At 42.2% G+C, this 23097-nt stretch overlaps 1 long non-coding RNA gene across 1 annotated transcript; it reads left to right on the top strand.

The window, feature by feature from the left end:
* Nucleotides 1-4651: 4651 nt before the first annotated feature.
* LOC138260711 (uncharacterized) lies at nt 4652-22068 on the top strand. The gene is made up of 3 exons (XR_011198936.1): nt 4652-4839; nt 5362-5468; nt 22008-22068. It is a non-coding gene; the product is annotated as an uncharacterized lncRNA (long non-coding RNA).
* Nucleotides 22069-23097: the final 1029 nt, after the last annotated feature.

Here is a 23097-nt window from a genome sequence, read left to right as displayed (position 1 = left end):
GCGGTCGCCCATCAGAAAATGGAGCATGATACAGTGAACGATACGGAATCAGCCCTTCATTTTAGTCAGTCTATTCAAGTGAAGTAAGTGGAGGTAGCTATTAGGCAAGTTATGCAGGAAAGCCCCTGGACCAGACAAAGACCCGGTTGATTTGTTCAGGGATAATCTTGATCTCTGGGCTCCTATGCTTACTGATATTTTTAGAGCTGCCATTACTGGCCCACCCAATCATTAAATGTTTATTCAGATCTCAAGTCTTTAAACAACATTAAAAGAAAACATAAAAAACAACGAAACACATCCCATCAACATACAATGAATATCTACCAATCACAATACGTAAAATCTCTAAAACAGACAAAATTAAAACCCCCTTTACATAACAAGGAACTCTTTCAGGGACCCATATAGAATTTTTTCACAGCAGTCACAAATCGTCTGACAGCACAGGCAATATATCAGTTAAAAGTGCTGTAGTGTCAGCTCGATCCCTAATACCATATGTTTTTAAAAAACGGACGTAAAATAGTTCTGCGGAGGTGCAAAACAAATAGGCAATCCATTACAATGTGTAAGATGTCACATTTAGGGCCTGATTCTTACCTTGGCGGACGGCGGAGGCCGTCCGCCAAGGTACCGCCGACAAATGACCGCACCGCGGTCAAAAGACCGCGGCGGCCATTTAAACATTTCCGCTGGGCCGGTGGGCGCTCTCCAAAAGAGCGCCCGCCGGCCCAGCGGAAATGCCCCTGCAACGAGGACGCCGGCTCAGAATTGAGCCGGCGGAGTTGCAGGGGTGCGACGGGTGCAGTTGCACCCGTCGCGTATTTCAGTGTCTGCTTTGCAGACACTGAAATACTTTGTGGGGCCCTCTTACGGGGGCCCCGCGGCACCCCCTACCGCCATCCTGGGGGGTGTCAGAATCCTCATGGCGGCTCCGCCGCCATGGAGGATTCCCCCGAGCAGCGGAAAGTCGGCGGGAGACCGCGGTCAGAATGCTCGAGGGAGCACCGCCAGCCTGTTGGCGGTGCTCCCGTGGTCGGTGACCCTGGCGGGCACCGGCCGCCAGCGTCAGAATGACCCCCTTAGTCCTCAAGTCATATGTACATCTCCCAGAGATATCCATCATATCCTTTTTTTAACTCTAGATTCCCGTACAAGGGATGAATCTCCATTCTTATTCTAAAAACTTAATATCTCAATCTTCGATTAGGCAGCAAATCCAGGTAGGGGAACCAATCTTCATTTTTCCATGCAGTACTCATGAATTGCACAGAACTTTTAACCCCAAGGTATTGCCGATCATTCTCTCTGGACAGCTTTTTACAATATACCCTTAGTTCCATCTTAAAAACCTCCATATTTAGATTCTCTGGGTCCAACTTCACTTTCATGCTAACACAGATGTCATTCAACCTTTTCCTTACCCGCTTAGCCCGTCCCCTTTCACTTTTCACAGACTCATTCCAGCACCATAATGCAACTTTTTGCTTTCTCCCCCACCCCAGCCTTAATCAAAATCGAATTAAGGCATCTTGTGCCAATATATCCCATGCCACCAAACCCATTTCTAACCTCCCAGCCTGTATCATGTCTGACGCTGGGAGGGACAACAAGTTTTTTAAACACTTCCCTTCCTCCCTGTTCCAATCATTTTTCCCATTACCACATTGAAGCTCAGCTCCGTATAGGAGCTGTGAGGGTATCATGGCGGCATAGGCTTTTAACACTGGCAGATGGGACATTTCCCCATAATTCCTATTGAATTTTTTTAGGCCACTTATTGAGGCAAGCAATTTTACCTTTGCTGATTCGTTGTGCATGACACATCTCAAGGATGCTTCAAACCACCCCCCAGATACTTATATTCCTTCACCTGTTCCAGTTGTATATCACCTAAATACCAACCAGTTTTATAGCACCTAAATACCAACTAAACCTGGAGGTTTTACTGCCAAAGCACAGCACTTTAGTTTTCTCCCTATTCATAGTAAGTTTTTGCACTTGACAATATTCTGCAAATGCATCCAGCTTTCTGTGGAGGCCTAACTCCATTAGATCAATGATCACAAGATCGTCAGCATTTAAAAGACATGCCACATGATTCCCCTCCATTTTGGGGATGGCTACCCTTTCTACCCATCAGTGCAGCAGGTAAATCAGCAATAAACAGAGAAAACAGTAATGAGGCCAACAAAGAGCCCTGTTGCAAAGCATTTTTGATTACACTTTTCTGCGTTAGAGTCCCTTCCACATCTATAAAAACTTGGGCCCAATTATTTGTATGCAGTTCTTGAATAAGCCTTAGCAAAGTCTTTGGAATGCCTTGCTTAATCAAAGTTTCCCAATAAGCACTTCTGGTCCACCAGATCACAAGCAGTGTGGAAGTCGACAAAACAACAAAACAACCTTCCCCCTTGATCTATTGTCTTCCGCGCAATGGCCCAGAGGGAAAGGCAGTGATCAATTGTTGAATGACCCTCCTTAAAGCCACCCTGCTCTGGGGGGACAATATGCTTCTGCCCATTACTTATGTCTTCCCAAAATGTTTTTTGAGAACAGTTTTCCTCCAACATCTAACAGATTAATTAATCTATAATTTTTGGGGTCTTTTCGTTCTCCCCTTTTATAAATTGGTCTCACAGTAGCACCTCTCCAGTTTTCTGGAAGATGCCCGAGTCTAAAATAATCTGGCCACCCACTCCCCTCAACCAGGAAAGAAGCTACTGTGGTACTGATGTTTAAAAAAGGTGATAAAGCCGACCCCGAGATTTACAGGCCGATCTCTATATTAGCCTCTACAGTTAACATCCTTCTAGCACGCTTGGAAGAGTGGGCTAGTTCAAATATCAGTCTCTCAGAAGCCTAATATGCCTTCAGACAAAGAATGGGCACAGTTGAGTAGTGTCTAAATTCATCACTCATTGTTGGTAAGTACACCAAGTCCATGAAGGACTCTTTACATCTAGCATTCATGGATTTGTTATGCACCTTTGATACTGTCAACTGTGCAAAACTGTGGGATATGTCATTCAACATGGGGGTAGAAGAACCCCTGCTCATGCTCCTTCAGAGATTACACTGGAACACCACAGTCAAGATACGATTTGGTCCTGAGGGAAAATGCACGCCACCTTTAGTTTCAAGTGAAAACGTCCGACAGGGGTGTATTCTAGCCCCTTTCCTGTTCGTTATTTATATAAACGGCCTAGAAGCCCACTTATTGCAAAATAAGTTGTACTTCCTGAGGGTTAGAACCTGCTTTACTCCCAAGCTTTTTATGCTGACGATGCTGTCACCTTAGTAAGGACCACAATTAACCTGAAGAAAGCCTTGGATGCCTTTGCTGATATTATGTCATCCTTAGATTTGAAAATGAATCATTGGAAGTGCTTTATAAGTCGTCTATAATGGCAAAATTTTTATTTTTATTGATTTAATATTTGAATTGTTTATGGCTTTTTTATTTAGCTGGATAACATTTTATAACTAACTGACTGAGTCAGGTGGAACTTGAGTATGTCGACTACAAAGACTATTCTGTCCAAGCCACCTACATACCCTCCATGTGGCCCAATAGAGTAAAGGCCATCTGAGGTTTTGCCACTTGTCCCCTGTGCTACGTAGAGAGGACAAATAAATGGCAAGTTCTCACTGGTGTAGGGGCCAGTAAAAACTGCAACATCACCCCCTTTTCATGGGAAAAACCTCCAATGGTGATGGGGTCATCACTTTTTTTAAACAACAAAATCCTGCATTGGGATTTTGTTCTTATAAAAGAAAAAAAATTGAAAGATTGTTGGACCGCCCTGTCATAGTGACAGAGCCGTCTGTCAAACTTTCAATGCATTGATAGCAACTGCTGTGATGGTGGTTTATGCAAATGCAAGAGATGTCTGCTGGGCTGTTGGATATCTATAAATTCGGCAGGAGAATTACCCTCAGCATGGTGGTAGTAAAGGACTCTTGCATTTGTCTTAAAAGCCTTCACCTTGTCCAAAATCATGGATTAACAAATTTAATACAGATCCAAACTTACCAGATCTTAAATCCAAGATTTTCTATGGCCGACATAAATGTTTTTCCACTTTGGCTTTAGCTACCATAATTCCAGTCAAACTTAACAATTTAGGAATTTGGGTGAAACATCCTGAGGTGTTGCTTAATATACTTTTTGAGGTGTAAATGTAACATGAGTTGAAATAATCTGATACGTGTTGTCAGCAATTCATTGCCACAAATGTTACATTGTACAAGAAGAAGAACTAGGTCAATGATTCACCAGCTTCAACATTTGTGATTCTCCTGAGGAGCATTACAACTGCATTCTGCATTAAGGTCTCCAAAACTGTCCCCTTGATTTCAATGTATATGAGACAAAGATTAAAGTCATCTCACATGTGACATAATGAATTAGTCTTATTGATTTCCTTATTCTGGAGACAACTAGGTATAGAGTGAGTAATACAAATGTACTACAGCTGTACTTCACTTTCACACAAGCATCCAGTGGGCTAGCAATGCCATCAACAATAGAACTCTGATTTACATCTGGGAAAGGATGCACTGCAGCTTATGATTTGTCAAAGTTGTGTAAATCCTTGTGACAATTTTTTGTGTTCCCCTTAAGGCCAATCTGACAGATTCCCAAATCACTACAGTGAAAGAGACACTGTTGTCAGTTGTTTTCATGGAGACCAGCACCACTTTCTCTTTATTCACCTCAGAAAATTGGACCACATTATTCCAGGAGGAAATATTGCAACTTTTGGGGAACTTCAAAGAATCTTATCTTCAACTCCTCCCAACTAACATCACATGCTCTTCCTACCATGCAATGTACGTATTCCACAATTCGTACTTATTGGTGGATAGGTTGTTTGTTTTTTATAGATGGGCAGTAACTTGATATACAGTCTATCTAATGTTGGAATTCTTATGATGAGTGACACATTTCTTATCATCACATCTCACTATCAGTGTAATCTAGTGCAATCAGCGTGATTACAGTACTATTACTTCACAACTGATGCAATTCATTACCAATGTTTGACTCTCAGAGTAGGCCAAAAACAAATTGGACACATCTTCCATCCTGGTGTACAGTGTTAGACACTATGCTTAATCTTGGGCTACAGTCTCAGGTGCTTTAAGTTCATTAACAATCATCAGTATTAAATTTACACAGTAATAGTTTAAAAGCACAATGGCCTAAACAGTCCATGATCAAAATGGACTTTAAATTGTGACACTAAAACATATTATGAATCGAAAATAACATATAAACATAAATTGTCTAGACAAGTATGGCCGACAATTTGCTTATAAACCTTTCTGTACTTCTCTTTCCTGTCATTTCAGACTAACAGGTTTTGACATGGCTTACTTATCAATACCAAACACCACAAGAATGTTCATTTATGAAGACTACTTAAGAATTTTCCTTTCAAGAAATGCTCTTTCCACAGGTAAGGTAGATCTGCCAGTCATGTTTTTTCTACTAGTGTGTCTGATTTATGTCAGTTGTGAACTTCCACTTTTATTTAAAACATCTGTTGACATTCACCGATTCCACCAGTTGTGAAAAGCCTGACTTGAAGGAAGTCTTTAAAGTCTGAGTAGATTCACATAGGCTAAATAGCTTTGAAGTGTGCTTCCAGCTATTTAAACTAGTACAAAAAGTCATGACTTTAATGAATACCCATAGTACTTTATCTCTTTCGGATATATTTTGTTGAAACAGCAACCTTTGAAAATCCTTCCAGTGATCTCAAAGAGTAAAGCCAGCTGAATCTTGTAAAACTAGTAACTTTGCAATTGGAGTCATATCATCTTAAACACATACAACTTGGTCAAAGAGTCTTGAATTAAGATCACATCTGCATGCCAACTTTACATGAGTTTAGTATTGTAGCTCTTTGACATAACTTTTCTCCATTATCAATTCTCCATTACAATAGCCGTGTTCATAACAGGCTGGCACACATATATGTTATAGTTGCATGCTAAACTTCACAAGAATTTACCGCTGACTACATCTCCAGGATTTAAGGGATCCTTTGGTATTTGATCATATTTACATGTATGAAAATGCCATGTACATAGTTTATGAATTTCTTCAGCATATTTGCAAATCTCCAAGGTGACATATGTGCAATTCTCTAAACACTGGAAACTGTTGTGTTAGGCCAAACCAAATGGCATCCTATTGAACTGATAGACCCCCTCCATAGTGATAAATGCTGTTAACTCTTTGGATTCTTCATGCAATTTGACCTGATGATATGCACTCCTAAGATCTAACTTGGAAAAATATTTCCCCCCTTTCAGGAGTAACACTATTTACAAACAATGGTAAATGTTGCCTAGGTTCATATTTTAAGACTTATTAGACTGGTTTTATCACAAAAAAAAAACTCATTTTTTTTTTTTTTACAACAAAGAGAGAATACCAATATTTAAATTATGAATTACCCTGGCCACCAATACTCAAAGTATAGTACCACCTCCACCATTCCTTGCACAACCAGGTAATCCACCTATCCCTTGGTGTGAATGGATTGATATTTTTGAAAATTATTTGGTGGCACTTGACGGCCAGGATTTGAGACCAGCGAGGAAAAAAGCCATTCTTTTAAGTACTATAGGACAGGAAGGTCAGCGCATATTTAAGTACTTACCTCAACCATTAGTGGAAGAAGGTCAACCGGAAATGGATGTATATAAGGAGGCGAAGAAAAGACTGGAAAAAAGATTTTCGAAAGAAGTCAACATTGTAATGGCAAGACATACATTTTATACCCAACCTCAAAGATCAGAGGAAAGTATTGACGAATTTGTCACAAGATTGAGGGAGTTATCCACCAAATGTCAATTTGGGGCGATGACTGAAGAATTGATACGAGATCAATTAATCGTTCAGTGTCATAGCAAAAAAATGCAGGAAAGATTGTGGGCAGCCAAAAATCCGTCGTTGAAGGATGCTATTGATATAGCAAAAGTTGTGGAACAATCTGAATATTGTATGAGAAAGATGGAAAAGAAAGAGAGAGTGTCCAATAGTAGTTCTGATACAAATTCAACATGTGTTATAAAAGAAAACAATGATGTTTTGGCAAGCATAAAAGGTGGGCGTATGTTCAAGGGTGCAATTAAGAATAACGTAGTCAACAAGTCTTACAATAAGATGTGTACGAGATGTGGGAGTAAGTTTCACAATGCAGATTTAAAATCATGCTTTGCCTTGGGTAAGGATTGCATGAAGTGTGGTAAAAAGGGACATTTTGCACGCATGTGTGAGAGTAATGGAAAATCTAGGGTAGGTATCATACATCAAGACTATATGGAGGAGGCCGAAGAGATAGATAGAGTTTTATCTATAGGGAACACTGGACAAGAGATAAAGGGTATACATAGACCTCCCAGACCAACAGCAAATTTTATAGTATGTGGGAGAAAGGTACGACTAATGATTGATTCTGGTTCACTATACACAATTGTACCCAAAAGCTTATTGGTTAAAGAGTGGCCCAATGTCCGTCTTCTACCAAAGGATATCAATCCTGGTGGTTATCAAGGTGAGAAAATAGATATAATTGGTTACATGTTGGCCAACATATGTTTTGCTGAGAGACAAATTGAGGGTAAGGTTTATGTGGCTACTAATGGTCCACCAATTCTGGGTTGGCATCACCAGTATGATTTACACATAAGATTGGATCCCAGGACAGATGATAGGGTCATGTTGTTGCAAGATGATAATTTAGGGAATGTATTGGAGGGATACAAAGAGGTTTTCACCAATAAAGTAGGAGCACTTAAAGGGTATACACATAAAATCATGCTAAGGAAAGATGCAGTTCCTGTGCAGCACAAAGTGAGAAGAGTTCCTATTAAGGCAAGGAATGAGGTAAAGAAAATGATTGGTGACATGGTACAAGAGGGCATCATAGAACGTGTTGAAACATCCAGTTGGATCTCCCCAGTGGTCATCACAAGTAAGCCTGATGGGTCTTTGAGATTCTGTGTCGACCTCATGTCACTTAACCAGAATATAGTGGTTGATAATTACCCGTTACCCAATATTAATGAATTAGTGTTACTCCTGAAAGGGGGGAAATATTTTTCCAAGTTAGATCTTAGGAGTGCATATTATCAGGTCAAATTGCATGAAGAATCCAAAGAGTTAACAGCATTTATCACTATGGAGGGGGTCTATCAGTTCAATAGGATGCCATTTGGTTTGTCTCAGCGGCAGGTGTATTTCAGAGAATAATGGGCGATGTGTTTGAAGGGGTTGATAACGTGCTGTACTTTCAAGACGACATCTTAATTTTTGGAGAAACTGTGGAAAAACATAACCAAGTACTAAAGTGTGTACTAGAGGGAGTTATGAGAGCAGGCCTTACACTAAAAAGAGAAAAATGTTAATTTTTAGTTGAAGAAATTGAGTATTTGGGCTATACCCTCTCTGAGCATGGAGTAAAACCAATGAGGAAACTGTTGGAGGCCATTGACAAAGTTCCATCTCCCCAGGATAAAGAACAGCTGACATCATTCATGGGACTCATTGAGTACTACTCAAAATTCATAAAGAATTTTGATGATAAAACAGAGAGTATAAGAAAACTTTTACGCAAGGGGCAAAAGTTCCTGTGGGAGGATGATCAAGAAGCAGCTTTTCAAAACATAAAGAAAGAAATGTGTGAAGCTAAAGTGTTGGTACCTCTCAATCTTAAAGCTAAGACTATCATAACAGTGGATGCGAGTGCGATTGGTCTAGGAGCTGTTCTTTCACAAATCTCTAACAAAGGAGAAGAGACTGTGGCGTTTGCATCACGTTCATTGACCAAATCAGAACGAAATTACTCAGTCATTGAAAAAGAGACGTTGGCCACATCGTGGGGCATTGAGTATTTCAGAACTTATATTTGGGGATGTAAGATAATTTTGCGCACTGACCATAAACCATTGTTGAGGGTACTGTTACCTGGAGGTGCCAACAAAGTGTCTCCACGTCTAGCCAGATTAGCTGCAAGGTTGCAGGAGTATCAGTTTACGATTGAATATATTCCTGGTTGGCGTAATGTTCAGGCGGACTGCCTATCTCGTCTGCCATTGAATTGGCAGGAGGTAGATAAACAACGTATACAAGACTATGAGAGTGAAGGTGCTGTTGCAAGTGTTGAAGACGCGCTGGAATGCACTCAGGGTGTGGTATCGCCTGAGGAGTGGTGTGAGGAAATGGAGAAAGATGTGGTGATGAAAGACGTTATCAATTTAATCGTTAATGGAGAAAGGAGGGAGAGTGCATTAAACCCTCAGGTTAGACCCTATGTAAAGATTCTGGAGGAATTGTCAATTGTCACTAAGAATATCGTGGTGAGGGGTGACAGGTTTATTCCTCCGGTAGGTGTGAGATACAAACTGTTTTGGTTGGCTCACGAAGGCCATTTAGGGCAGACTTTAACAAAAAACAGACTAAAGGAAACTTTTTGGTGGCTAGGGATTGATGGTGATGTTTGCAATTGGGTTGAGAGGTGTATTGATTGTGTGGAGAGTGAGAAGAGATTGAGAGTGGGCAGACATGCTTTATTGGGATCCATATCAGATCCTGGTGTAGTGTGGAATACAGTGTGTATGGATTTCATTGGGCCTTTGAATGGTGTTCCATGGGAATTAAGATATGCTTTAGTGTTGATTGATGTGCATTCAAAATGGTTGACAGTCAAATTTATGAAAGAGATTACTACCAGAGCAACTATTAAGACAATGCAGGAAATATTTTATGAAGAAGGTTATCCTTCGAAACTCATCACAGATAATGGGACACAGTTAGTTTCCCATGAGATGGAACAATTTCTCAAACAGACAGGGACACATCATTCTCGTACTGCATTGTATAATCCACAGGCCAATGGTATGGTAGAGAGGTGTAATAGGATGGTAAAGGGGGTTATCAACATGGCTGTAAGAGGTGGTAAGAATGTACGTACCATGGTGGACGAACTTGTATGGGCGTATCGCACCACTGTGCACAGCGTTACGGGTAAAATTCCTTTTGAGGGGATGAGAGGCAGGAAGGCATGTACAAAAGTTAACCCACCATGGTTGATTTCAGTTTTAAAGGACGGAGAGCCGATCAAAAGGAGTGCAGGGACATCACGTTCTATTTGGGAAAAGGATATTAAGAAGGGAGATTTGGTGAAAATTAGAGCGGTAAATACTGGAAATAGATTCAGGAAGTTTAGGGGACCTTACTTGGTTAAAGATGTACGTGAATTTCATGTCGTTTTGGAAAATGGTGAACGGTGGAATAAGAGGAAAGTAGCACTGTATTGCAGAAATAATGAAATTGAAAAGAGGATGATGGGTTCTGAGAGTTGGGTTCCAGATGAGAATAGTGGGTTCTTGCTCATGAGTGATGAAGACATGTTAGATAATGGAAGAGTGGATGTACAGGAGAGAGATTGTTTGCAAAGTGAATGTCAACAAGAGACAGAGGTGGAACCACTTACGGATATGAATAAAGGGAATGTTCAAAGCAAAAGAGTAGGCTTAAGACCTCGTAAACCTCCAAGATATTTACGAGATTATGTTGAGTGAAGTTGGCTGTAAGTTATACTATTGTTGTAGTTTATTTTGTACATAGTTTTAAGTTATATGGGATTGTGATTGTGCATGTTATCTATTGTTTGTAAAGGGGGTGGATATGTTGTGTTGTAGAATTCTCGTCATACGCGCGTATGTCGAGAATTCTACATTCGATGAAGGGACGGTTGAGGTCGGCGATAAAACCGGAGGTGGGCGAGGGATAGTTTCTGCTGCTGCGTCTGTATCTATCAAATAAACTAACTTTATAAGAACATTCTCCTGAGCAACCGGCTTTATTACAGAAACTAATTAGCTCTAAATTACGAGATGAATGAAAATTCCAACCTCTGCACAAATCAATGTTTCATCATGGGTTAGAATAAGTTGTGTGGATGATATTTCTCTCAGTATTTACTGGCCTCAGTGAAGCCAATATACCCCAGGATAAACCTGTTGCTATTTGCCAGAGAAAAACACCAAGCAAATACCAGGACATGCAGCTATTAGAGCATATATGAAAATGATTGCACCCAATAAATGTATAATACTGTAGGGATGATTTTATCAGTTGCATTACTTATACTATCCAATATACTGGCTGTTAGAAATTGGGTCTCTAATTGCACTCTGTCCAAGTAGGGACCTCAATCGGTTATGTGTCGGAACCACGGGTGCTTCAAGCACACGTGGCTCAACAACGAGGTCGGAACAACGACCTTGTTCTAACCACTAATGCCTTTACCACAAATGCGTTTACAACCATTTTACCGTTGTAAACGCATTCCTGGTAAAGGCATTAGCAATCAGCATGCACGATCCAGCATGCTTCCCACCTAGCCCCCCACCCCCAAAAATGACTGCGATCCCCATCCCCACAACAACCCAAACCCCCCACCCCCAAAACTACCAGAACCCTGAACCCCTCCCCTAAAACCTAAACCACCCGAGCCCCCCACCCCACCCCTTAAACCTAAACCCTGACCCCCCTCCCCCAAACCCTAATCACCCCCAGCCCCCCAGCCCACCCCAAAAACTAAAAATACCCTGAGTTCCCACCGCCGCCCCTAAAACCTAAACACCCCAACCCACCCCTTAAACCTCAACCCTGTCCCCCAAACCCTAATCACCCTGAGCCCCCCACCCACACCCCAAAAACAGCCCTAGTCCCAGCCCAAATTACCTCCTCCTTCTCAGCGTCCACTCTGACTCCCTTCTTCTGTACCTTAACCATGCATGTACGTTGTTCAGACATGCGTGGTTAAGGTACCACAACCAGGAAGCAGTGGAAAACGAAAGCATTGTTTTGCTTTTATTTTCAACAACTTCGTGGTTCCGGACACGTTCTTCCGGGGGTTTCCCCGTCAATCCTAATCAGGGCAAGTAAGATACACATTAAAAGTGTACCTGTGCTCACCCTCTGGTAGCTTGGCATAGAGCAATCAGACTAAACTAAAGAGGCAATGTATAAAGTATTTGTGCACTTACACAGTAACACAGTGAAAACACGACAAATGGATTTGACACCAGTTTAGAACATTAGCCAATGTTTATCTGATTCAAACAAGACCAAAACGAGAAACAAACAACATACGCAAATGTTTTTTAAGGGTTAAATTAAAATGCAGTGCTTAGAAGATAGTATCTCCAACCGGGGATGTTTGGTCACGCTGGACTGAGGCAAATCCAAAAGTGCAGCCCAACCGCGATAAGCACTGGCCAGGTACAGGAGTCATGCAGATCCAGAAGAGGGGATGTACTGTGCTTGCAGGCAGTGCATCATTTCCTGATCAGGCAACATCGTTGATGCGTCGGTGCCCAGAAGCGATGAGTACTGGTTTTGATGCATCGGTGATGCATCAGCCAAGCCAAGGCTGCACTGTGAGTTGGGGTCATTGCATCGCACAGTCAGCAAGCGGAGTCTGCGGCTTCAGTGCAGGGAGCGGCAAAGTGACGCTACTTCAGTGAGATGCTTCGGTTACAAGTGACTTGCTGGTGTTGTTGCATCACTTCTTGGGTTGCAGCACCACACTCACCTCTAAGGGCCCAGGACTGGATTTGGCACCACTTGACAGAGCAGGACTGACAGCAGAGTAGCCCAGGTGCTGGTAGCAAGATGCAGGTGAAGTCTTTGATAACCATTGAGACTTCAGACACAGGAGGGAAGCTCAGTCAGGCCCTTGGAGAAACTTTAGATTGCAGGATATTGAGAGTTAAGTCCAGTCCTCTCATTCCCAGGCAAGAAGAAGCATGCAGCAGGCGAACACAGCAGACCAAACAGCAAAGTGACAGTCCCTCCTGACAGCACAGTGGTTCTTCTTCCTGAAAGAGTGTCCCCAGTCCAGAAGTGTTCTTCGTATATGGTGTCTGAGGCCCAGTACTTATACCCAAAAAAGCCTTTGATGTAGGGGTAACTTCAAAAGAATTCTCTGAAGTGCAGGAGAACCCCTTATAACCTAGCCCTGGCTATTTCAAAAGAATTCTCTGAAGTGCAGAAGAATCCCTTGTAACCTAGCCCTAGCTCCAGATTACCAGTAGGGTAATCAGCCCTTTGTGTGAAGGCAGGACGCAGCCTATTCAGAGATAGCCTAAGGCACAGAATGGTTAAAGTAAGAAAATGCCAACTTTCTAGAAGTGCCATTTTCTGATCTTCAATTTAAAAATCACCTTCACCAGAAGATTTATTTTTAAATTGGGAGTCCAGATACAATACATTCCATATTTCTATCTTATCTCAATTGGAAATTACACTTAGAAGATGTTTTAAGGCAGCCCCAATGCTAGCCTATGGGAGAAATAGTCTTTGCAGTAGTGAAAAGAGTTTTTCACTACCTGGATATGGTATACCTAAAAGTACATGTCCAACTTTGTAAATACACTGCACTCTGCCCTTGGGGATAACTAGGGCCTATATCAGGGGTGACATACAATAATAAAAAGGAAGGTTTGAGCCTGGCAATGGGTACAGTTGACAGGTCAAAACCGCAGTTTAAACCGCACACACAGGCTCTGCAATGGCAGGCCTGAGACATGTTTGAAAGGTAGCCATCGTGGGTGGCACAACAAGTGCTACAGTCCCACTAGTGTTATTTGATTTACAGGCCCTATGCACACATAGTGCACTTTACTAGTGACTTAATAGTAAATCAAAAATGCCAATCATGGAGAAGCCAGTGTTAACATCTTTTAGACACAGAGCACATGCACCTAGCACATGTCAGCAGTGAAAAAGTGCACGAAGTCCTAAAGCCAACAAAACAGGGTCAGAAAAAGAAGGGGAGGAAGGCAAAAAGTCTGGGGTTGACCCTGCAGAAACGGGCCATTTCTAACACATTACAGAAAAAAGCCTATCAAGTACGACATGCACCGAGAAGAAAGCAAGATAAGGAAAATTGATTATTTAAAATTGTTGGCGACGGCGAAAGCATCATTTTATTTTGATGCATTTGTCTTTTCCAGTTTTGTAATCATCAATAACCCCTTAATGATATCCACATCAGATCTGTTTAAAATTCTTAAGTGGATGTGGCAGATATCTTTCAAATTCTTTAGCTCCAGTCTCAGGTGCTTTCAGCCCATTAACAATCATCAGCAATAAATCTACTGAGTAATAGTTTAAGAAGCACAATAGTCTAAACAATTCATGATACAAAATGGGCTTTAAATTATGATAATAAAACACATTACAAATCTAAAACTAAGATACGAAGAAAAAAAAAATATTGTAAGACAAGAATTGGCAACAATTTGCTTAAAAACTGTCATGATCTTTCCTGGCATTCTCGGAATCCAAGACTATGTGAACATAGATGCCATTTTGTGGTATCTAGGGGTCACAGCTGCTACCCTTGGCTTTACTCCTGCAGTCCGTGGCACTGCCTTTGCAGCCCCTAGCCTCAGGCCTTCGAGGTATCTATAGATGGTTCCCTTTTACATGCTGTCTACTAATATGAATAAGGAGAAAAAAATCTCAGTGACTGATTAATGTAGGCTGATCAATATGTGAATCACATTTAAACAGAACAATAGTGGATTGGAGCTGAAGTGTAGATGGTATAAGATCTTACAAGTAGTTTAAGGTGTTGGTGGCTATAAGCCAACCTAAATAGATATTTTCAGTTACTGGATTAGTTGTGGACAAGAGTTTTGCATTAACAATTGCTACTAGTTCTCATTCTGATAAAGGCATTTTACCACTTCCTCATTAGGTACTCAGGCCCACATTATGAGTCTGGCGTCCTCAAGACGGTGGCAGTCGGACCGCCGCCACATTACGAGGTTGCCGGCAGCCTGGCAGTCCCGGCGATTGTAATCCACCAGGACAGCTCTACAAGAAGTGCTGCCCTCTGGATTACGAGTCCCCATGCCACCAGCCTCTTCAAGGCGGTGCCATGGAAAGGCTGGTGGAATGGGGGTGTTGGGGGGCCCCTGGGAGCACCTGCACTGCCCATGCACTTGGCATAGGCAGTGCAGGGGCCCCCCTGCACAACCCCATCGCTCACTCCACTGCCGGAATTACGGGCAGTAGAATGCCGACGGGTGCTGCTTACCTGTTGCACCGCCCCATTGCCGCCAACTCGATTAAGAGCCAGCTGTAATGTTAAGGCTGTGTTCACGTCAGGGCTGGCAGGCGGAAACACTGTTTCCACCCGCCTGCCCTGTGGTCAACTCCAAATAGGGCTGGCGGTATTTGGACCGCACAGGCGGTCTCTGGGCAGTTTGAGTTTGACGGGCGGCCTCTGCCGCCCACCAAACTCATAAGGAGGGCCTCAGTCTGGGTTGATAAATATTTCAGTGATCACACTTGAAAATGTCATTCCTTGTTGTTCTATTTACTTTGAGGGAAGTTATGAATGTTTAGGTTCATAAATGAGTCGCATTGAATTGAGTTCTACCAAATGTAGATAGACTTAATGACCATGAATTGATCTTGATAAGCTGAGGCAGAGTAACTTGTATATAGCATGCCTAAATAAGAATTTTATCCTTTATCTTGGATAAAATCAGTTGAATTGAGGCTACCTCCTCCAAAACAAGATGAACTGAACAGAAATCAGTAACATGTCAGGCATGCCTATGTTAAACCTTTTTTTATTCTGGGGTTCATAACATGGGAACCAGAAATGTGAGATGAACATACCGGGATTTCATGATGGGCTGCCAATTTTAAAGACTGGAACTGCGATGGCACAACCAAATTTTTGATGTTTCTGACCAAGCTTCTCCTGAGTTCAATTAGCAAGTATCATTAAGCATTATAATGGAATGGCTTTGTCATGAAACATTTGTAGGACTTAGATAAGGACAATTGTGAATTAGTTCTGATTAACTCACCTTTTTATCCTGCTAAGGCAGATACATTTGTTTTAACCTAGCTGGGTCACATGAGTATGCATTGTTAATGCACTAAGAGGCAACCCAGTATATGGTGTGTTCTCTGTTGATGTTTTTTGTTAATATTATTATCACCACCTCCATCATCATTAGTCTAATGTGTGAATGGAGCGTAGTAAGTCAAATATATTGTGGGACTAGTGTTTTTAATCTGTGATTGAATACAGCCATTCAATAGCATTCCATTGGAGAGGAGTCAGTATAAGAATAAATCAGTCTTATTTATTTATTTACTACAGTACCTTACAAGGTATGTGAGCATTATCAGATTTTATACTGCACTGTCTTCAAAGAATCATAAATACTATTAGTATGCTGTAAGAAGTTGGAGTAATATTTGAGGGAGTGAGAACCCACCTGAAACATTAATCACAATCCTTGTTAGGGTCAGCCGCAAAAGTCGCTAACTAAACCTGTGCTTAATCCTCTGGTAGCTCTGCACCATAGCAGCCAGGCTTAACTTAGAGGCACTGCGCAAAATATTTATGCAACACTCACACAGCATTAAAATAAAAACACAACACAAGGAAAATTCCAACCATATGTAGTAGAAAAATAGAGTAAAATGTAATACATAAAGTGGCATAAAAATGACAAAAATTAAATGCTTATGAATTTTTAAAGTTTGAAATAGAAGTAGTGCCAAAAAATAAAAAGCACCACTCCCAGTTACCTGGTTATGCTAAACAGGGTCAAAGTCAGTCCACCACGATCGAGTGCAGGTCCGACACAGGGACCAGGTTCATCCTGGTGGAAAGTTTACCTTCTGACTTAGAAACGTTTATGAACAAAAAGTAGTTGACAAGGAAGCTTCAAGCTAGATCCTAAGTGGGCTTGATGATTAGGGGTGGCTGAAGAGCGGTGTCTTGATGCTGTTGTCAACCTAAGAAGTCACTTCTGAGGTCCTGGGTTCAAGACAAGCAGGTCCTTCAGGTTTCACACAGTCGGGGAGTCCTTCCTCTCATCTTCACAGGTCCAGTAGTGTCCTGAGGAGGGCACCAAGGATGCCACATTTATGCACTTCCAGAGTGCAATCAAGTGGGTAGTGGTCCCACTGTGTCTCTCCCTACTGTAATTTGGAAATTTGAGAAGCAGCTCAGTGGCACTCTAAGGGGCCCGTCAACTACTAGCAATGGGTCAGGCAGGCTCATGATCTCCAGTGTGAGACCTTTTATGCTTACATTTCATGTGAATAATGTTTTCAACTGACCACCAGGGCTGTGAGGATTGCATTGCAGCGCCCACCCAGCAAGGATCAGGGCCTGATGATGAAGCATGCCACCATGGTGGGCGAGAGCCTGTGCATCTTAAAACAGATGCCTTCAATGTCATACCTGTAGCATCAACACCAACGACATGTTGATACATTCATGGAACAGCTCACTAAACTCTCATTTAGAAAATTTAGTAAGGATGGGGGGATGTGTGCTGGACCGTTTAACTCCCCTCACACCCCCTCATTGCCTTTTGGATGCCACATTCATGCCTTATGCTAGCCTGTTGGTAAGGCAAGATCTTGGCCACTCCCTAGCCTTTGGGGTAAAGGTTCCCAGGTGTGACCCTACCCCCTATGCAGTACCTCCGGTGTGTTTTCTTTAACCTATGCTTCAGTTCCCATCTCTACCTAAATCAAACGTGGCATACCCTCTCTTCCCCTGGTCAGAGCTCCGAGTGCCCATTCAGATGTGTGGCTATGATAAAAGGCAAACTGTCCCTTGTAGTCACTACAAATCAGTTCTTAGGCAGCTCTCCTCTCCCACTGAGTTTGGAGCCAAACTGACTAGCAAGCCAGAGACAGGGTAGGCACCCTTTGAAGCTCAGGAAGGGTCTTGGCACAGCCCATAACCCACCCTGCTCAGAAATAAAAAACAACTCTCCACATCCAAGCCATTTATTCACTGTCTGGGAGCAATCCACATATCTCCACAGGGAAGCCATCAGCAGTCAGATGACACTGAACACTAGCAGAAAGGGCTCTTTTGGCTTAGACAGGAAAATGACAACATTCTACAAGTGTAATTTTTACAAAATACAAAATACGACGTGGCCATTAAGTTGGATTTTAAATTTCCAATAAAATTAGTCCTCGTTCCATTTTTCTAGCTGCTGCCAAACTGACATTAAGCACTGCTAGTTATTATAGAGTAACCCAGTTTTTTTCCTTTGGGAGAGTCAGCCTTGCCACAGTGAAAAACAACTTTGGAGGTTTTTCACTTTGATAGCATGTAAACCATTAAATACACCCATACTACATTTTAAATGCCACGGACCCTGCCCTGTATGCACTAAAAAGGGACATTAGGTATGACAAAAGTTATGTTTTGCCATGTTGAAATTGCAGTTTTAAAACTGCCCACCTAGGCTGCAGTGGCAGACCTGGAGACATTGCTACTTTAGTGGGTGGTACAAGTGCTGCAGCCCTGAGTACAGAAAGTACAATATACTAGGGTAAGTAAAGTAAATATGCCAAATAGGTATTTCCAAATTTTACCAGGTTTAAAGGGGAGAGAACTGGTTACCCTGAGGAAAGTGTGCAGATTCATGTGGCCAACAAAAAGGGGCTCAACAAAAGAAAGCAAACATCTGGGGAAATACAGGCAAACTATGGCAATTTCCAACATAGGCCATTGTAGGCTATCTGTAGGAAGGTAGCCTCTTTCTAGCCTTGTTACCCCCACTTTAGGCCTGTTTGTGAGTATATGTCAGGGTGTTTTTACTGTCTCACTGGGATCCTGCTAGCCAGGGACCAGTGCTCATAGTGAAAACCCTATGTTGTCAGTATGTTTGATGTGTGTCACTGGGATCCTGCTAGCCAGGACCCCAGTGCTCATAAGTTTGTGGCCTATATGTTTTCCCTGTGTGGTGCCTAAATGTATCACTGAGTCTCTGCTAACCAGAACCTCAGTGTTTATGCTCTCTCTGCTTTCTAAATTTGTCACTGCAGGCTAGTGACTAAATTTACCAATTCTCATTGGCACACTGGTACACCCATATAATTCCCTTGTATATGGTACTTATGTACCCAGGGTATTGGGGTTCCAGGAGATCCCTATGGGCTGCAGCATTTCTTTTGCCACCCATAGGGAGCTCAGACAATTCTTACACAGGCCTGCCACTGCAGCCTGAGTGAAATAATGTCCACGTTATTTCACAGCTATTTTTCACTGCACATTAATACCTTATAAGTCACCTATATGTACAACCTCCACCTGGTGAAGGTTGGGTGCCAAGTTACTTAGTGTGTGGGCACCCTGGCACTAGCCAAGGTGCCCCCACATCGTTCAGGGCAAATTCCCCAGACTTTGTGAGCGCGTCCGCACTATACATAGGTCACTACCTATGTTGGAAATAGGTATGAAGGGCTGGGGAGGAGTAGCCTCCCCCAGCCTCTGGAAATGCTTTGATGGGCACAGATGGTGCCCATCTCTGCATAAGCCAGTCTACACCGGAGTAGTACGGGGACTTTACTCCTACTTTTCAGGGTCTTGGCGTGGGGTATATTGGACACCCTGACTGTTTTCTTACAGTCCCAGCGACCCTCTACAAGCTCCCATAGGTCTGGGGTCCATTTGTGATTCGCATTCCACTTTTGGAGTATATGGTTTGTGTTGCCCCTAGACCTATGTTTGCCTATTGCATCCTATTGTAATTCTACACTGTTTGCATTACTTTTCTTACTGTTACTTACCTGTTTTGGGTGTGTGTGCATATATCTTGTGTATATTACTTACCTTCTTACTGAGGGTACTCACTGAGATACTTTTGGCATATTATCATAAAAATAAAGTACCTTTATTTTTAGTAACTCTAAATATTGTGTTTTCTTATGATATTGTGCTATATGATATAAGTGGTATAGTAGGAGCTTTGCATGTCTCCTAGGTCAGCATAAGCTTTGCCATAGCTACCTTCTATCAGCCTAAGCTGCTAGAAACACCTCTATTCTACCAATAAGGGTTAACTGGACCTGACACAGGGTGTAAGTACCACAAGGTATCCACTATAAGCCAGGCCAGCCTCCTACACTATACTACCAACTGTAGTTCACAATACACTTTTGGTTAGAGTAATCAAAGCCATACTAAGGTAAACATGGAATTAATGAGTAGCTGGGCAGGCCATACTACAGATAGCTTTTACCCTAAGCATATTCATGAAACAGGAATAGAGATACTTTGCAAAGACAATGGCTGTAGGTAGTGCAGGAATTGTGCAATTAGTTCGGGGGTCTTAAGGAATTAAATACTGATTTCACCAGTTAAATTCTTTTGATATACCCACTCTCAGGAGAGAGCTGTTTGACTATAAAATGAAAAGGAGACTTGCTTGCTTGCTGAACCAATTCTGACTCTCAAAGCCGGAGGATTACAGGTAAATGAATAAACCTGTACATCCTCTGAAACTTCTCTGACGAATCTGGGGAGTATAAAAGGTCATGCGAGAGAGGTAGCTCTGACAGCATGAAAAAAACTGTGGTGAAGAATTAAATGTACATTTCCATTGTCAGCTGTTTGTGAACTCCTCCTCTAAGTCTGAGGAATACAGAAAGGTCTCTGGACAAAACTATTGTTGAGTAGATGGTAGTTGTAAGTGAACATTCACCTGTGGGTCTGAACAAGGAAACACGATCAACATGAACCACGGGTTGATGTCTGAGAATCAGCCCTGAAGATATGGACTTTTTCCATGAACATACTTTTAAGGAAAAACTTTTTCTGGTGCAAGAAAACATAATATTTACTTTTTGAAAGTATCTCTCTTCTAACTAAGCTGTCAGGGCGGCGTTTTTTTCGTCAGATCTAAAAACAAATACACTGATGTCTTGTTAGTAGGTCTACTTTTTTGCCTCTGTGGTCACATACATTGTTGTGTAAATGGTGTCTCTCCTGCAGTGGCAGCTGGTGCCCTTCGAAAAGGGTGGGGCAAGTGAAATGCCCCACCACTTCCCCCCCCAAAAAAAACCACACACCCTCCCTTCAAAACCCCAAAGTAAACCACACCTCTCTGTAAAAGCCCAAACAATTACACATAAGAAGTACAAAATAAACATAACCACTACTTTTCCATTACACACATACATGCATTACACACACATGCACTACACACATATGCACTACACATTAAAAATAAAAAACATTGGCACTTAGCCACGGGCTGTGCATCCTCATCAGTGCTCTTCTCCTTCATCGAAGCCTGAAGAGCTGCTCTAACCAATCCAGACACTGCTCTCATGCTGTTAACCAGCATGAGAGAAGCGCCTGGATTGGATGGAGCGTCCTGGCTTGATGCTCCTTCAGGCCCTGGAGGCCTGTGCTTGGTCTCCACCCAGCTGTCTTTAGAGAGTTGAGTGAAGCGCTTCAAAGTGCTCAAAACAACCGTCCAATGTGACATGCACACTTTGGAGCATCCAGCCAGCCACTGCTCCAGCCCCAGAGGACACGCCCATAATGATACTGGGCTGGTGCGCGCTGCAATTTAAAAATAGCATGGCTATGAAAGCTTTTCACTGCCATTTTATATTTGCATGTGCAGCTCACAGGGGGTGGGGGTGGCGACGCTCCCCCATTCTAGAGAACAAAACTGCCTCTGTTCTCCTGCACCTAGTGTGCACTTGGACCATATAGCACCATGGTTCTTGCTTGCTTTTCTTACACACATATATATATTTACACATGCACACAACTTTATATGCCCCCACACATACAAACACATATTTACTCATTACTATCCTGTGACACACATAGACTAGCACATCCACAGATCTTATATCAGGCGCGTGTTAAATTAAATTATGGCAAAGTTCACTTTAAAGATTGTGTCGTCACATCAGGTGCAATTGCACACAATGTCCAAGCTGGCAAAGCCCAAGTGTTGAACAGAAATTTGTAATCACAAAAGTTTGGTTTCCATCCCAAAATGTAACCTGAAAAGCAAGAGACCTTACAAATGCAACATTGTGCTGCTACTTCCAATCAGAGATAGAGAGCAACATTTAATAACATTTAAACATATGTTTTTCTCAGACACAGGAGTTGCCTGTGATGCTGCAAATCTTACAACATGGACGGCCGTTAACCTTGGGCGATTTGTTCAACAAACTACCTTTGATGATCTTACGCTTTTTCAGAAGAACTTCAGCAAGGTGAGGCAATTGTAAACTCGTGCTCGCCCTAGAGCTCTTGATAATGACGAGACATTTGAAGGCAGGGGTTTATGGAAGTCACCTTTTCTTTCACTATTTGTCATGACCATGGTTTCCCACGTGATTCTGTCAGTTTCTAAAAACCAAGAAAACCTCGTTGGAATTTTAACAACTGATACAAGGCCAATCTAGAAACGTAGTAGTATAGCATAGAGTCTGTAAGATGGAAGCTAATATGCTTGACAATAGGCCATGGACGTCACTTAGGGGTCGCCAGGGTTCGCAGCTGCGACCCCAGGCTTGCCCATTGCGACCCCTGCACTGCCTTTGCGACCCCTGACCTCAGCGGTGGCAAAGTCAGTGCCAGGAGCATTTACGGCTGCATTCTCTCTGTGTTCTGTCATTTTTTTTAATAATTCCTGGCAGCTGAGGTAATTAAAAAAAAGTTTTTTAAATGTATGTAGCGTGCGTGTTTGCGGGTGAGAGTGTGTTTATGTGAGAGAGTGAAAGTGAAAGTCAAAGGGCTTGTGATGTCACTTCCGCTACCCCTGGCATTTTAGTGAAATGACGTGCATGCAACAGGGATGAGTAAATGATTTAAGTGACTTCAGAAGAAACTAATAGACACACTTCTGTAGTGCTGGCATTGCTCTGTAGTTGTGATACAATGTTTAGATACTTCACATGGCCTTTTGAATATGAAATTATATATGTGTACTCCACGGACCCTTTCTCCTTCTGTGGATGATTAGCAGTTGCCACTCAATGGCATCCTCAGCAGTACAAACTGCAAAACCAGGGTAATAGAATCAACACACATCATCATTTTCAGCGATACATTAAAGCCACTGTAAGAGCCTGCGTAGAGTAAAATAACACATTCACTACTTGCACCATAGCTGGTATCATTGAAATCATACAAAACATATCTGGTTCTTCTGTAAGTGCCCATGTGTCTCTGCTACAAGTAG

The sequence above is a fragment of the Pleurodeles waltl genome, chromosome 10 (genome assembly GCF_031143425.1).
Source record: "Pleurodeles waltl isolate 20211129_DDA chromosome 10, aPleWal1.hap1.20221129, whole genome shotgun sequence".
NCBI classification, from domain to species: domain Eukaryota; kingdom Metazoa; phylum Chordata; class Amphibia; order Caudata; family Salamandridae; genus Pleurodeles; species Pleurodeles waltl.
The sequence above is the reverse complement of the archived record's forward strand: the minus strand, read 5'-3'. Positions and strand labels throughout refer to the sequence as shown.